This window comes from Scleropages formosus, chromosome 23 (assembly GCF_900964775.1).
Source record: "Scleropages formosus chromosome 23, fSclFor1.1, whole genome shotgun sequence".
Lineage (NCBI taxonomy): Eukaryota > Metazoa > Chordata > Actinopteri > Osteoglossiformes > Osteoglossidae > Scleropages > Scleropages formosus.
Window position 1 is genome coordinate 13,484,594 of NC_041828.1, and position 15,060 is coordinate 13,499,653.

The window sequence follows — 15,060 nt, forward strand, 5'->3', positions numbered from 1 at the left end:
AGCTGAAGCTCCGCCCTCCACATCAAAGGATGCCTAAACAGAACTCCACCCAAGTGCGTTGCCATTTTTGGATATGCCCACTTAAAAGTACCAGCAGTGTTTTCTCTGAATGTTGAATTGTATTTGGAAATGCTTGGAAATTAGCTGCTTCTCAAGGAAAAAAAATTGTCTCATGTTTACATCATCTAATCTGCAGCCTAAATGTGCATATTGAGTTCTGCAGTTCCGCTGCCGTAACAGGAAATGCGCTCTCGTCTCCTCCCTGTTGCTGTCTTTCTTTCTATGGCAACTCTCCCTTTCTTTCTGCATTGCCAAAGGCATCTGATAAATCATTACAAATGAGACAGTGTGCAGCCTGTAACCTTTCTTTTGACCAGAGGCACAAGTCTCACAAAGGCCTCATTGTGTTGCTTCATAGACATTTTTCTCATCTGCTTTGTGCTGGTGATACTAAGGGGTTTATATTAAACAGGTCTGTCTTTTGGCTAAGTGAGAAGGAGCTCAACATCAGTGAATTTTTATTTGCTGGTGTTCTTCATGCCTTTATTGTAAAAGTAAAATATTATTTTATTTAGAATTATTCTTAACCAAAGAATAATTCTAAAATATTGTCATATCAAGTTCTGATGACACATTTATCCCTTTTGTGTGGTCATACTATACATGGTATTTATACTGAACAGTTTTAACATAATGGTCAGTTTTGTACAATTTGTATTGAGGGGGCTCTCTATGAAGGACTATAGCATCTCCAGAATCTTCTGTCCAAAATCCTTCAGCCAATTATTTACCTGATGCTTTTCTCCGAAGCAACTTACAATGTTAAGCTACCTATAGCCATTTACCCATTTATACAGTGTGGTAATTTTACTGGAATAATTTAGGTTAAGTACCTTTCTCAAGGGTACAACAGCAATAGGCAAGATTTGAACCAGCAACCTTTGGATCCAAAGGCAGCATCTGTAACCACTTCATCAGCTGCACCATGACACATTTTCAAAAGTGTATCCATTTTTTAGGTTGCCATAACATCACAGATTTGTCTGAATGAATTTGGTTTTCTTTCCACTATGTGAGTTTGCATCCAATGTTACTTTTTGCCATAAGTATTCATTTTTCAGTTGCTTGGTGAAAAAGTATAACATTAACCTAAACCTAAAATTTACCCAACTTTTAACTTAAAATTAAGGGTTCCCTCTGATTTTAGACAACAACTGGATTTCATGGAAGCCTGACCCAACACTTTCAGGTGGTATTCATGCATTATCCACCATTGCACTTGTAACATGCATAACATCAAAAGAAACTACTTTTCCAGTGGTTTTTTGATGGGTTTTAAATGTATGTAGGATTTTTAACAGATACAGAGCCACTCTTGCCACAGATTAGTGTTGTGAACTGAAAAGTGCACTTTAATCCTGACATTCTGCAGTGAATGTCTGAGCTGTGCGCTTCTGATTTAAACCAAAGATAGTTTCAGCAAAGAAGACTGACTGCTCAGGTTTCCTTAGATGTGTGTGTCACAGAAAGTTTGACTCCCCTCATTTTCCTAACATTGTAGCTGACTATTTGAGGTCACATTAGTATTTGATAATATAAACTTTCCTAACTGCTAATTTTACTACTGATTAATGTATTTTTATAGATCAATCTTTAAGAAATTTTTTTTTTTCAGTTAGGTATTTACGTTCACTGTCCCAATTTGACAGATATCAGTCTGGTTTCAAGATACGTCATTCCACTGAGACTAGTCTCCTTGCACTCATAAGCTCTTCATTTGGCTAAAGCTGCTTCCTTCCCAGGTAAATCAGGTGGTTTAGTGCAGCTCCCTCTCTAGTGCCCTTCAGTGTCTGTCTCTGAAGAGGTGTTCCCCAGGACTCAGTATTGAGACCATTACTTTTCTCTGTTTATGCCTATTGGTGCTGTCATTATCTCTCATGGCTTCTCCTACCACTGCTATGTTCTTCTACCCCAACTGGATCGATACATATATCCATGTGCACTGCAGTATGTCTGCTTGATTTAATAGTTTGCAATATAATTAAATATATGTGTGTATTATGCCTTAAAGGGCTAGAAAAGGTAAGAAACTCAAGGCAAGACTCTACTAGGTCTTTAAGCAAGTCAAAATCAACTTTATTGTCATTCTGCTAATATGTGAGTTACACATACAGGAGAATGAAACTCCATTTCTCTTTGGATGTCCGTGCCACACAAAACATACAGTGCACTTTGTAAAAAAGAAAAAAACAACAGATGAGTTCATAAAAGACAATTCTGGCGACAACGTACACAATGCATGATATACACCGAATGAACACTGAATACCTTACATTTCACATTTTAAAAAATGAATATGAAGTACAAAACACTATTTTCTGTTTTATCCTGCTCAGTAACTGAGTATCCTATTCATATAAAATATTTAAATCACTGCTGCTCATGCTGTGCAACCTTAGTTAATCCATTTAAATCTCTGTAAATATGTATGTGTGATGTGCAAAAAGCAACATTGCCATCACCAACATCATTTGGAAAAGATATGTGGCTAATAAACAGCGTCTCAGTCCCTGTCGGTAAGAGGGCAAAGTTTTTGGCCGTTTCAACAAGGGAAAAGGGTGAAGATGAGATGAGAGGATGAAGGAAGGGTGAGGGAAGAACAAAAAGGAGGAGAATGATGGGGAAAGAATGGGGGGAGATGGTGAGGATGGATGGAGGGATGCGGGGGGGGAATGAGTACTGGGATGAAGATGAGTAGAGGATGTGGGGAGAATGGGTGTGATGAGGGAACAATGAAGGGAGGCTGATCAGAGGATGGGGATGAAGAGGGTACGATACGGGAGGATGTGAGGACAATGAGAGGAAGATGAGGAGGGGCTGAGGGAGTGGATGGGGTGAAAGGATGGGTATCGGGATGAAGACGAGGGAGGGAGGAGGATGGTGGGGTGGGGGCACGTTCGACTGTCGGGGTCCCGTTGCGCTCTAATTGGTCCGCGTCCCGCTGGTCGCAGCTTAGAGGAGCGAGGCGGCGGCAGGAGGAGGAGAGAAGAGGAGAGCAGAGCCGAGAGAGAGGAAGTGGAAACATCGGCGTGTCCGGAGCGGAGCGCGAGAGCAGGACGTCCGAGCGGAGCGGAACGGAACGAACGGAACTGAAGAGAGAGACGAGACGAGGAGAGAACAGAGAGGAGGGGAGCGGAGCAAAGTGCGGACACCAGCGCGGTTGTTGGATGGTGCGGGAGGCTCCGCTTGCAGCAGCAGCAGGTCGGTGAAACTCGCCTTCCGCTGTCTTACTTTCGCACTGTGAACTCGCCGCGTCCTTCTCTCTCTCTCTCTCTCTCTCTCTCTCTCTCACACACACACACACACACACACACACACACACACACACACGAGCCCAAGTATTTACCGCGCCTGTGTGTCTGCGTGCCCACCGGGAAGTGCGAGTCTCTGCGCGGGGGGCCTGCAGGGAGGGAGCTCGGGGCTGAGGAGGGCTGAGGGACCCGCGCGCTGTCCTCGCCCCTCGGTCCGTCCGCGTGCCCGCCTCGCCTCAGTCGTGTTTCTCTCTCTGTGTGTGTGTGTGTGGATGGAGGGCGCACGCCCGGGGCCGTGGGGCGAGCTTTTCGGAGTTGCTCGGAGGTCGCGGTGAGGAGCCTGCGGAAGAGAAGTTCGTGTTGAAGATGGAGAGTCAGTCAGTGTGTGGCGAAGCGTCCCTGCGGGCTCTGTGCGTGTGTGTGTGGAGTCCTGCCGAAGCGTGCACCGTCGCACTTGCCTGCTCTGTTTCCCCTTCGTCCGTTCACACACACACACACACACGTAGCCGCTTATGTTGTTGAGTCCCGCACCGACCGACCGCTACACGATCCATCCTGTTCCTCTCGCACTTTACTTTACTTTCACTCGTTACACGGCGCTCTGAACGTCGTCATGACATCGAGGCACCTCACTCCTGTGCTCCCTTTGCCTTTACCTTTTCGGTGTAAAGGCAGAGTAACAGAAACGGGTGACCCAGCCAGTGTTAGTGCCGCGGCTACTCACTGTACTTAATTGTTACTATTTCAGCACGTGGCCATGACTGTGTGTGATCATGCTAAGTCTCTCTCTCACACACACACACACACACACACACACACACACACACACCCCAGTCAGAAGCTCATCACTAGATGATGATGATGATGAAGTGCTTATTTTGACAATGTGAGCACACTGGCCGAGTTATATTTACCCGACTCTTCTCCAACATGTTAAGTTATTTACCTATTTATACAGCTGGTAATTTTATTGGAGCACTTTAGTGTGGGTAGTATCTTGCTCAAGGGTACTGTACTTGGAGATGGGATTCAAACCTGTGACCTTTGGGTGCGAAGGCAGTGGCTGTAACTGCTGTACTACCAGCTGCCCCCATAGTTTGGCACTCAGTTTCTATGAAACCTGTTATCACTGTTACAATGAGCTGGGAAAGTGTGCATCAGCCCTCGCTAAACTCTCCCACTGCGGTGTGTTTTATTTCACGTGGCTGTTGGCTAATACTTCCTCTGCATGCATGTCTTTTATTAGTTCTCTGTCTGTGAAGCAGCTCTTCATACATTAGATTCATCCATCCATCCATCCATTGGCAAAAACACGTTGTCCAGTTCAGGTTCGTGGTGGTGTGGAGCCTATCCCGGAAGTGTAGGGCGTGAGGCAGGGTGGCACTCCATCGCAGGGTGTCATTCATACGATGTTCTTTCTTGATTAGTACGAAAGGAGCGATTATTAGACCTAGTTGCCATTGATAAACTTGATAATTGTGCCTGTGAAAATTAGTTTGCCATGCACCCAAAGTCTCAGATTTCATTTGCCTCCTTTTTAAAGTTCGTGGTGGTCATGGCTTTCAGTCCGCATGAAATGCGGGAGATGTGCGCTCGTATCGCGCCGAGGTCACCCGGCAGAGACGGCCGCCGGCGTGGCAGCTGCATCGCTCCCTCTGAGTTGTGTGGTTTGTGCTGAAGCGTTCTTTAATTTCGGAAGTAAGGTGACCACCGCCGACACGCATGCTTGTTGAACCCCCCCGTTTCCGCGTTGTGAAACCGGTTGCCCCGTGAGCAGCTGCCCATGCCCTGGCCCACGGGCAGATGTTTGTCTGGCTGGACTTTAAGAGCCCTTGGTGAAAGTAAAAGGTTAGAAGGCGAAAAGTCATCCTCTCTGCTTATTTTTTTACACTTCTGTTGTTTAGAATTATAGATTTTCACTTCTGTCACTAAATTGTTGTGGGGCTCAGGGAAAAAACAGCCACAGCAATTAATACCCCAAAAGAATGGAGGCCTGGGAATTTGGGGATGGAGGTTTAACGCACATTTGTCACACTCGCTTATGTTTATTCTGGACTTGGGAGAGAGCGCCGGTCTCTCATAATTTATGCAAATTCAGGGTTGTGGCGAAATTGAGGTATTCGGACAGAGTGACGCGGTTCGCCACCATTACTTACCTCATTCATTATCAGTTATCTGGTCATTTAAATGAACCGGAAACGTTCGTGCGTTCCCGTAAACGCGGTGAACGTCACAGGGCAGAAATTCTCTTCTTTTGGCTTCAAGGCTTGCAAACACGGCGCGATTTATATCTGTAATATATTTTATCGCAAAAGGTACGCCGTCTTGCCTGGGGGGTCTTTCTTAGTTTGGTTCTATTCATCTGTCTGGGCTGATTAGTAGAGCCTGATGCTGAGCTATGTGACCCGACACCATAATTTTCCAGAATAACATTCTGCCGCTCCTTCCTATGTGACACAAATGCACTTGATTGTAATTTGCCTTTCGCAAAAAGAAAAGGGTACTTAGATATCGGGAGCAGGAACTGAAGCAGCGATGAGCAAACTGACTTATAATGAACCCCAAAGCAAGCATATTTTCCGTCACTGTGAGAAGAACTCGTGTAAACGCGAAATGATGTCGAGGGCCGGCAGGGTTGAACGATTATAGCCAGAAGCGCATTTGCTTAAATTGGCGTTTCACTCAACGTGCGGTACGTCCCTGTTTTGATGATGATGCGGTACATAATGCGCTCATATAATTCATTAACGGAGGCTGTTTTGCTGCTATGTGCATGCGGTGGATTGCATCACGTTTACAGTTCATCGGTAAGATGCTGCCACAAGGAAGCCTTTTCGCCGTAGGTTAGCAGAACAGAGCCCTGCTGTAAATCATTGCTTTGTGGACACTGTTTTAAGTGGTGCCAGCTCTGGTGGGGGCCATCTGGCTCCCCCCCCCCCCCCCCATACCCCACCTCATCCCACCCCGTACTGGCCTCCTCGTACCCAGTGGTAGCACATTACCACTAAGCTGGAGCGAGTTAATTCCAGGCCCCGGACCGTGGAGAAGAGAGGCTTGAGCGCGTTCTTCCACCCGGTGTGGTCTGACTTTGGGCTCCTTTGAACCCACAGGACCGTATTTCACTAAAATGCTCTTTCCGGCGATATCGGCCGAGATGCTGCCCCTCGGCCGTTGTCTGATCCCGAGCGGTCTGCGAATGCTTGTTCTTCGCTCCGAAAAGTGTCGGCCGCATGCTGAAGCGTGTGCGTCACCCTGGTGTGTCAGCTGCGTCGTCTTCAGCCCGGAAAGGAGCAGCTGCGTGCTGGTGTGTGCGCCGATTTAATGTGTATCAGCTGCCTGTCCTCTGTACCCCGGTACAGCCCAGCTGTAGGAGCAGCCTCTCTGAAGGAGATAGCTGACACCGTGGCACCGCTTTATTGTCCAAGCGCACGTTCTGTTGCTCAAAATGCCCGAGGATTCTCCGAGTCGGATCTGTTTTTGCTTAGAGACTAAAATCAAGCGGAACCCAGTTATGTTTCGCATGGTGCATTTTTGTAACATGCTGTCGCAAAATGCATTAGAGAATATTTCCAGAAGGAGACAAAAAATAGAAACAAAAAGTCCCAAGTCAGTGTAGGGGGGTGGGGCTCAATAAAACAATTTCTTGACCCCTTTCTGGCAGGGACCGAGTTCAACCCTGGCCGCTTGAATCGCAGCAGTGTGAGAGTGTGTGTTATAGTTGTTGAACACATGATTCCCCTGAATACAATTAACAATTACCCCCCTCCGCATGAAGTGATGGAAAACATTTCTAAAAATGGCAACGTGCAGTTCCTTAAATTAGCCTTCCTCATAAAAGTAATCTGATCATAATTCTGATGTTCTCTTCCCATTTGCAGGGAGAAGTAATGCCTGTGGCCCTTTTTCTAATGAGTGCTTTTTAGCACACTGTGCAAACATCTTTAGAAAGATAAACAATGGAAAGACCTGCAGCTTTTTAGAACATCGGTGTTGCTGGTGTGAGAGGCACGTGATCTCTTTAGTGCCTTCGGTTTTTATATCTTAATAGCATGCTTGATTCCCCCCCCCTCGGTTTATATTTAACTGCGGTATTCTTCAGTTGACTCAAACTTTTATTATTCCTGGTAGGCTTCATAAAGAGCAGCGCAGAAAAGATGATTTGGCTCCGAGTACAAGCGGAACCCAGAGGAAGTGTCTGAAAGCAACCTGTATGCGAGTCACTGCCGCGAACAGAGGTGCGATTGTGGACGAGCGCTTGTGGAAGCTCGATCAAAGAGCCGCGTGAACGCCGAAGCGGTTCTATAGTGTACGAGATCGGTAGCTTCCTTCGAAGTCCAAAGATATCTCGAAGCGGCTGGCACGAGCCTAGGCCGGGCAGCGGTGGATAATGGGTGTCTGCGGATGGTGTCTCCCAGCGGCTGCTGGGTGGAGATGGGTCCGGCCTCTGTCCTCACGAAACACCGCAGGCTTCGCTGCTGTGTATATATAGAAAGGGCTGTTTTTCCTGCTTATTTTTACAGGTCTGATTCAGAATGAAGGACGGAGACTATTTTGAATGCAAGGCCTTCTGTAATAACGCTGTTTTTTTTTAAAGTAAAAAAAAAAAAAAAAAAAAAAAAAAAACAGAACTCCTGATCGTTTCTGTCTGCAGCGGAGGTGAATAGAGGCAGGCTTTGCCGTCCTACGTGACAAGTGCAACGCGTGTCTGCGGCACACGGTTCGTCTGGTTGACGTGCCTTTCTGCCCTCGCTGGGCAGGTCCTGTCAGATGGAAGCAGACATCACATATGGACGACTTGGGATATGAGCTTTGAGAAATACATAAACACATTCTGCATTAGATTAGAAGGACTCAGTTTTGACCGTTCTCTTTCATGAGGGCTCACTCTCTCATAGCTTAAAACGTTATTACGGTAGTTTCATTTTGACTTCAGAATTGTTTACCGAGTGGGAAAAGATTCCCATTCTTCTGTAGGCTGTATGTTTATGTGATTAATTGATATGCCTTAACTCGAGGGTATTCTTAGAAGATGTGCTAGACAAAGATTTCTTGCAGAACAACATGAGGAATGGCTTAACACGAGAACTGAAAATCCAGCAGATAAAGAATTTTTCCTTGAAATCACAGATTGCATACACCGCGGTAAACATAAAGCGCTTTTACAATGGGATTTACTGTGTCATGAGATTAACATCTTGCGTATCAAATCCGCATACGAGTTAAAAAAAAAAAAAAAAAAAAAAAAAACGCATTGCCTGCAATGCACAAATGAGACTATTTTCTGAGTTTGTGCTGAGCAAGAACGGCCAGTTGCAGTACTGTGGTAAAGGGTGCAGGCTGCCTTGAAATCTATTTCTGAGCAATAAAAAGAAGCAAAGAAAACGGTTATGAATTCCTGCGTGAAATGTGGCTAATTGCATCTGTGGAGTTTTCCGAAGGCCAATGTGTTTCTGTCCTTTCCCCTCCATCCCATTCCTTTTTTTTCCCTCCGTTTACACTAATAAATAAAACTGGATTTTCTGAATCCAGTTTTATTAGTGTAAACAGGAAAATAAGCCACTGAGCTGTGGAAAATAAAAAGGCCCTGAGAGGTCTGGCATGATAATTGTTTCTTCATACCGAAAACTAGTAGCTATGAATAGTACCATTCATTACACCGGTTTTTAAAGTGATTTAAACTCCGAAAGCTGTGATACAGCCCTCAAGGTGTGGGGGCATGTCATTGATTGTGGGATTTAGTTCACTTTCAAGCTTCTTAAATTTACGTTGTGGAGTGCTGAAGTGTCCCGCACCTGTCTGGCCTCTGTAATAATATGGTAAATGTAGACGCTCGCCTTTCCTGCACGACCGGAGGCCTCGGCAGAGCTCGCTAACCCTTCAGAAAGTGTGAGAAAATAGTTGGGACCTGGAATAATAGAGCTATTTAAATTAAAAAAAACCCCAGTGACAGACCCAAAGGGTAACGGGTCCAAAGCCTGGTAGATTGATGAGGTGAAACGTAGTTCACGCATCTTATTCTCTGCAGCGAAACCCCCGTGGAGCAACACAGTATATATTCCTCTTATTTATTTCACATAGAGGGACTTCCCTGCCAGCTGTAATTTTTTTTTTTTTTTTTTTTTTTTTTTTTTTTTTTTTTTTTTTTTTTTTTTTGTGTGTGTGTTTGTCTTGAGGCTTCAGCAAGGGTTGCACATGCACAATTGTATAACATTGTATGACAGTAAGTCAACACATGTCCCCAATACTGTTAGGGTAAGTACCTTGCTCAGCGGTAGTACAGCTGGAGGTGGGATTCGATCCTGGAACCTCTGGGTCCAAAGGATGCAGAAGCTGTAATCACTATGCTACTAGCTGCCCATTTGCTTTGACTTTATATGCAATACTGTTGTATACAAGGTAATTGTTATTGGTATTGTAAATAGTGGAAAGCGCAGAGGTTCTCAGTTCTGGCTCCGTTGTGGTGGAATGACCTCCCCCTGTCACTCAGAACTGCTGAAACTCCGTCTACGTTCAAGAAGGGTCTGAAAACTCACCTCTTCCGGACTCACTTCGCCCATGATCTCTCAAGCTCATGTATGGTGTAAACGTTCATGCGCCGTAACATTACGATCATGCCCGGATAAGCCTTTACACAGCCACTGCTCCTGTATTGTACATAAATGTTTGTGTACCTTTACAAAAAAAATTAGCAAAAAGGTGATCAGGAATTGTCTGTTCTGAGTTTCGTGCTGCTACTTGTCCGATAAACATCGGTGCATAAATTGGAAAGAAGCAAACTAAGTTTACTTAAGGATCATACATCTGCAACTATGTCTCTTTCTCCTCATGTAATGAACACGTAGTATTTTCTCTGAGATGTACGTCGCTTTGGAGAAAAGCGTCTGCTAAGTGAGTGTAAACAGGAGGTGCCTCCCAACTTTAAATATGTTTTCTGACTATTTCAAGCAGACGACCCCCCGCCCCCTAACCCCAGCCATCTGCTCAACAGGTGTGAGTGTTTTCGGAGAGTCGAGCGCAGTTACGTGTGGCGATAACGACCGCTTGGGTCTCGCGGTTCCCGCATGCAGTTTTTCAACCTCAGGGTGGTTCTCTGGGTGGGGTGTCGGATCCCCGCGTGCATCCTGCCGCAGCGCGAGACCTGCGCGCATCTCGGCCCGCGAGCACACAGCGGCGTACCGTTTCTTGCCGGCGTCTTTGCTACCTAGTAGAAACGGGACTGTCAGGGCTTTGGGGGCTCTACTTCTCCTCTCTCTGTCTGTCTTTTTTTTGTTTGTTTGTTTGTTTGTTTACTCGCTTGTTTGTTTTGAAGCCTTCTTGGGTGCCAGGAGAGGCAAATTGCTGCTTGGGGTGTGCTTCTGTTACAGGGCCAACCTGGCTTCTGCAAGCGATTCTTGGGTTTGGCTCGGCCGCCCGTCCGAACCCGCGCCCCGCCCACGCGTCCCTCAGCCCGTGCGCAGGTCACGTGCGCCGTTTACGGGATTACGATTCCATTACGGTGCGACCGTGTCGAGGCAGAAATTGTGAGCCCTGTAATCTGCGGTCTGACTCACTGCTGCTCCGTGCTGGACCTTCTTCTCTTTTTAAATATCCCAAGGCTGCATATTAGCAACATGCGTTTTGGGAGTCATCACACACCCCGCCCCCCAAGTGTGTTTATCACCATCAGTACGAGTAAAGATTGTTTTTAATTGACTTCCAGTTTGAGTTTGACTTAGTTCAGCGCCGTTTCAAGTTTCCGCTGTATTTTAAAGCACTTTTCCGCAATCTTTGGTGTAGTTGCCGCTCATTACCGGTGATGGAGATGTAGACTGTTAATGAGATCTCCGAAGGGGCGCCCAAGTAGGTCAGCACTTTTTCTGGGTTACTACAAGTACATTATGCCGTGCTTTTATATAACATATTTGCTGTTCTCAACTGATGATTGTTTGGTTTTTTTTTTTTTTTTTTTGGTGCAGTCTCTCCAAGGCTTGCTGCTCGTACGCAAGGCTGCCGTGGGCCTGATCAAAGCCGCTGGTTGCGGACACTCGAGACGCGGGGGCTCTTTACTCCACTTGGGGGTAACAGCGTAATGAATTGTGTTTAGGGCTGAACCGGAAAAGTGGCGGAGGACAGACAGCAGACCTTTGTAGAGTCATCAGATCTTTCTAATGGCAGAACGACACTGCAACATAGAGACAGAAACAGTGCACGGAGAAATCGCAAATATGTCCACATATATTAAACGAAGGCAAATGGTGACAAAACATCACAGGTATGACCAAGCAGCACAGTCTAAGAAGTTCCAGAAGGGTGTCCAGCCATTCCATCATTGTCAGTCAGGGATAATTAAAACAGACCCTAAATTTAAACACTCATCTTCATATTTACAGAGATGACTTCAAGTGTAGTCCATAGTAAAATGAATATTTTTGTATTTAATATGTAACCCAAACTCTTATGTATAGTAAGCTGCTTAGGTTCCATAATTCTCATTGAAGAAAGAATGAGTTCTCATCAGGAATATAGAGGGGTAAAAATCAAAACTTATGCTAAATATTCTTTGCATAAGTGCACTCCATTCCAGCGATCTTGTGTTCTGTCATGGATTCGCAAAGTGTCTTTTTTTGCGAATGTGCACATTGACTGCAGTCAGTCAGGGAACACCCAGGTGAATGAGGGCCAGCCAGAACTGCTCAGATCTGGTGGGGCACGGTGGCCTCCGGTCCTGTCCTCTACAGAAGGATGGAGTGGGGGGGTGTCAGATGTAGGGGGGTTGGGGGACAACTGGCAGCATTGTGGGACGTGGGCACAGTGTCTCCTTTGTCCCCTGTTCTCGTGTCTGTCGCAGTGTGGATCCTTGGCAACCGGCCCCTTCGCCAGGCTTGGGGGAACAAAGGGGCAGCCAGCTACGCGCTCTTCTAGGCAGGACCGTGAGGGTCAGCGGCGGCAGGGTGCTGCCAGGTTTACGGCACAGCTGATATTGCCTAGGTGATAAAACGGATTTCCTTTTCACTGGAACAGAAGCAGCAGGGTGAGATGTGGGAACAGGAGGTGCAAAGTGACCTGAGCAGTCCAGCTCAGTCTTCCAAACCCCCCAGGCCTTGCTCCGGGCTGTTCTGCTTTACACCCAGCATCTATGAGATATGATGACTTGTTATTTCTGCTGCTGTGGAATGGTGGGAAATACATTTAAAGGCTTTATATACAATTTTTTTTTTTTTTTCTCCCTTTTAGGTCCTTCAGGTGCTCTTCCATTGTTTGGAAAACCTCTTCCAATGGTCTTTATTCCAGCTGAAGTCACCTGCCTGCGCTTTGTGAACTGAAGCTTGATTTTTTTTTTTTTTTTTTTTTTTTTTTGAAGTAGGACATGTAAAAATAGTATTCAATCACAGAATGTTCCTGGCTTTTTTCAGGTTTCAATCTAGGCTAGCGCAAACCAATGGGGATTTAGCGACACATTCGGAAGTACATCTTGCGGCAGCCGGGCTGGATGATCCTGAAAAACAGGACAGTTTAAATTTGAAACAAATGAAATTGGGAACGGGTTTCTTCTCACCCTGCTGCGTAAAGGCTATAAACAGCCCATGCTGAATGACTAGGCCCATGTCATAGCATGTCGTTAAGAACCAGGAGTGCATACATTTTAAAACTCATCTAAATAATAAACTCGATATTGCGTCCGGCGCTCACTACGTTGTAAAGCAGTCTCCTTCACATTCGCTCAGTTCTAGCAGAGAGTAAAACAATATTCTCATGCTAAATGTGCACCAGATGTCAGAACAGTATCCCAATGCAAACTGTTTTGGCTCCTTTGACCTTTGGGCCCGAAGGTCACAGGTTTGATCCCCAAGTACCCTTGATCAAGGTACTTGCCGAAAATTGCACCCGTAAAATTGCCCGGGTGCATAAATGGGTAAATAATTGTAACTTTAACATTGTAAAAGTCGTTTTGGAGAAAAGCGTCGGCTAAATGAAGAAATGTTAACTTGCCCAGAATGAGGGTACGGCAGCTGCCTTTCGCCTGTGCCAAGATGTTGATTTTCCTTAGTGGACTTTGAGCTTTTTTTAGTTTAATTTTTGATTCTTTATTTGGTCCCCGTTCTTGATTTTCATTAAATTTTATTTCAACATGTGTCCTGTATCGGTAGCACCGTCCAGGCGTGTGACATTCCTCTAACTGTACTTCTCATCCTGAGCAAATGTGGCATTTTTGAAAGAGCAGTGGGATTTTTCTTTTCCCCCTACCTTTAGGCAGAAGCTAATATATTTTTTGTTTGTGTTGGTGGGAAGGGAGGTGTGGTGGCGCAGTGGGTTGGACCGGGTTCTGCTTTCCGGTGGGTCTAGGGTTCGAGTCCCGCTGGGAGTGCCTTGCGACGGACTGGCGTCCCGTCCTGGGCGTGTCCCCTCTGGCCTCACGCCCTGTGTTGCCGAGTTAGGCTCCGGCTCCCCGCGACCCCGTATGGGACAAGTGGTTTCAGATGGTGTGTGTCTTTGCGGGATAATAACCTCAAAACGCTAAGTATTTAGCCTCCTTGCTGTTTCTGGAGTTGCCCAGTCCATTGTAATAGAAACCATCCTGTGGAAGACCAAGGAATGGGGGAGGAGAGTATGACCGAGCCAAGGATTAGCATGGGTTGAAACTGAATTCATTTGCCACAATAACAGTATTTTTTTCTATGTGTATTTTGACATGTATGCACGAATTTGGCGTTTATTCCACTTTGTTTCTGACAGCTTTTGAAGATAATTTGTATACTTTAATATTTTTACAGACGCTTTTATGAAAATCAACAGCAATTTTACCCATTCATATGATATGGTTTGATGTTTTTGAAGCAATTTTGCTTAAGTACCTTACTCAAGGGTAGTATGGTAAGGCACCTCCTGGGATTTCCATCGTCAAACTTGGTACTGCTGTACTGTCATTTCGCTCGTTTTTCCGAAAGGCAGCTGACGTCATACTGTTTGACAGAAACTGAGCTCAGTTTTTCTTTCATTTGTATTCCCATTTGCTGTTTTTTATGCTCAGGCAGTATAAAGATTTACACATTTGCAGTAGAATATTTTTAGATGGCTTTCTAAGCCAGCTTTTATGAAAACCTACACATTGCTCAGAAATGTGGGGAGAAAAGTGAATGCCTTTGAAGTTTGGGACTCGGAGATGACCTTCCCGTCCGACACGTGGTCTTCCAGCGCGCTTCGGCGCACGGGTTCTCTGCAGACGAACGTCCGGTAAATATGCTTTGTCCTTTCAGACGGATGCTTTCCTGGTTTTTGGAAGCAGGTGGTCGCGCTTCCTTAGAGTGAGGTTGATGTAGCCGAGCAGAACCCGTCTTACTAGACAGCAGCTCTGCTCTCTTTTTAAAAGCAGAAACTTTGACGAAGCCAAACTATGACCGATGTCAGGATTTGACAGGATAAATATAGCGTCGGAGCACTTGCGACACATTCTTTTGGCTCGCTGCTGGAGGAAGCCAGAGTTGATGCAGGCAACGTACTTCTCCAAAGCCCTCGTGTTACCAGCGGACCCATAATAAAGCCTGAAACAATATTATTCTGTGTTGCTCATGTGGTTCGCTTGCCGTGAGCTGGTCATCGAGCGGGAAGCTGTTGCTGTCGGGGCTTGAACGCACAACTGACGCATAGCAGGCTTTGGGCTGTGGCTTCGGGAGTCTTCAAGCCAAAGAGGCTGCGTTCTGTTGAGTTTGCTTTTGGCGTTCATTCTGGGTGCTGTAGATTTGTGTCAGTGGGGCAGACCTTTCACGCTACC

The 15,060-nt window shown here is 45.8% G+C and overlaps 1 protein-coding gene across 2 annotated transcripts in view; it reads left to right on the forward strand.

Annotated features, from left to right (window-relative positions):
* Positions 1-3,024: 3,024 nt before the first annotated feature.
* elmo1 (engulfment and cell motility 1 (ced-12 homolog, C. elegans)) overlaps positions 3,025-15,060 on the forward strand; it is a 98,572-nt gene continuing 86,536 nt past the window's right edge. For both annotated transcript variants that reach the window (XM_018731886.2, XM_029248092.1), the window contains exon 1: positions 3,025-3,261. The gene's annotated coding sequence lies outside the window, so the exon portion shown is untranslated. The remainder of the gene's footprint in view (positions 3,262-15,060) is intronic.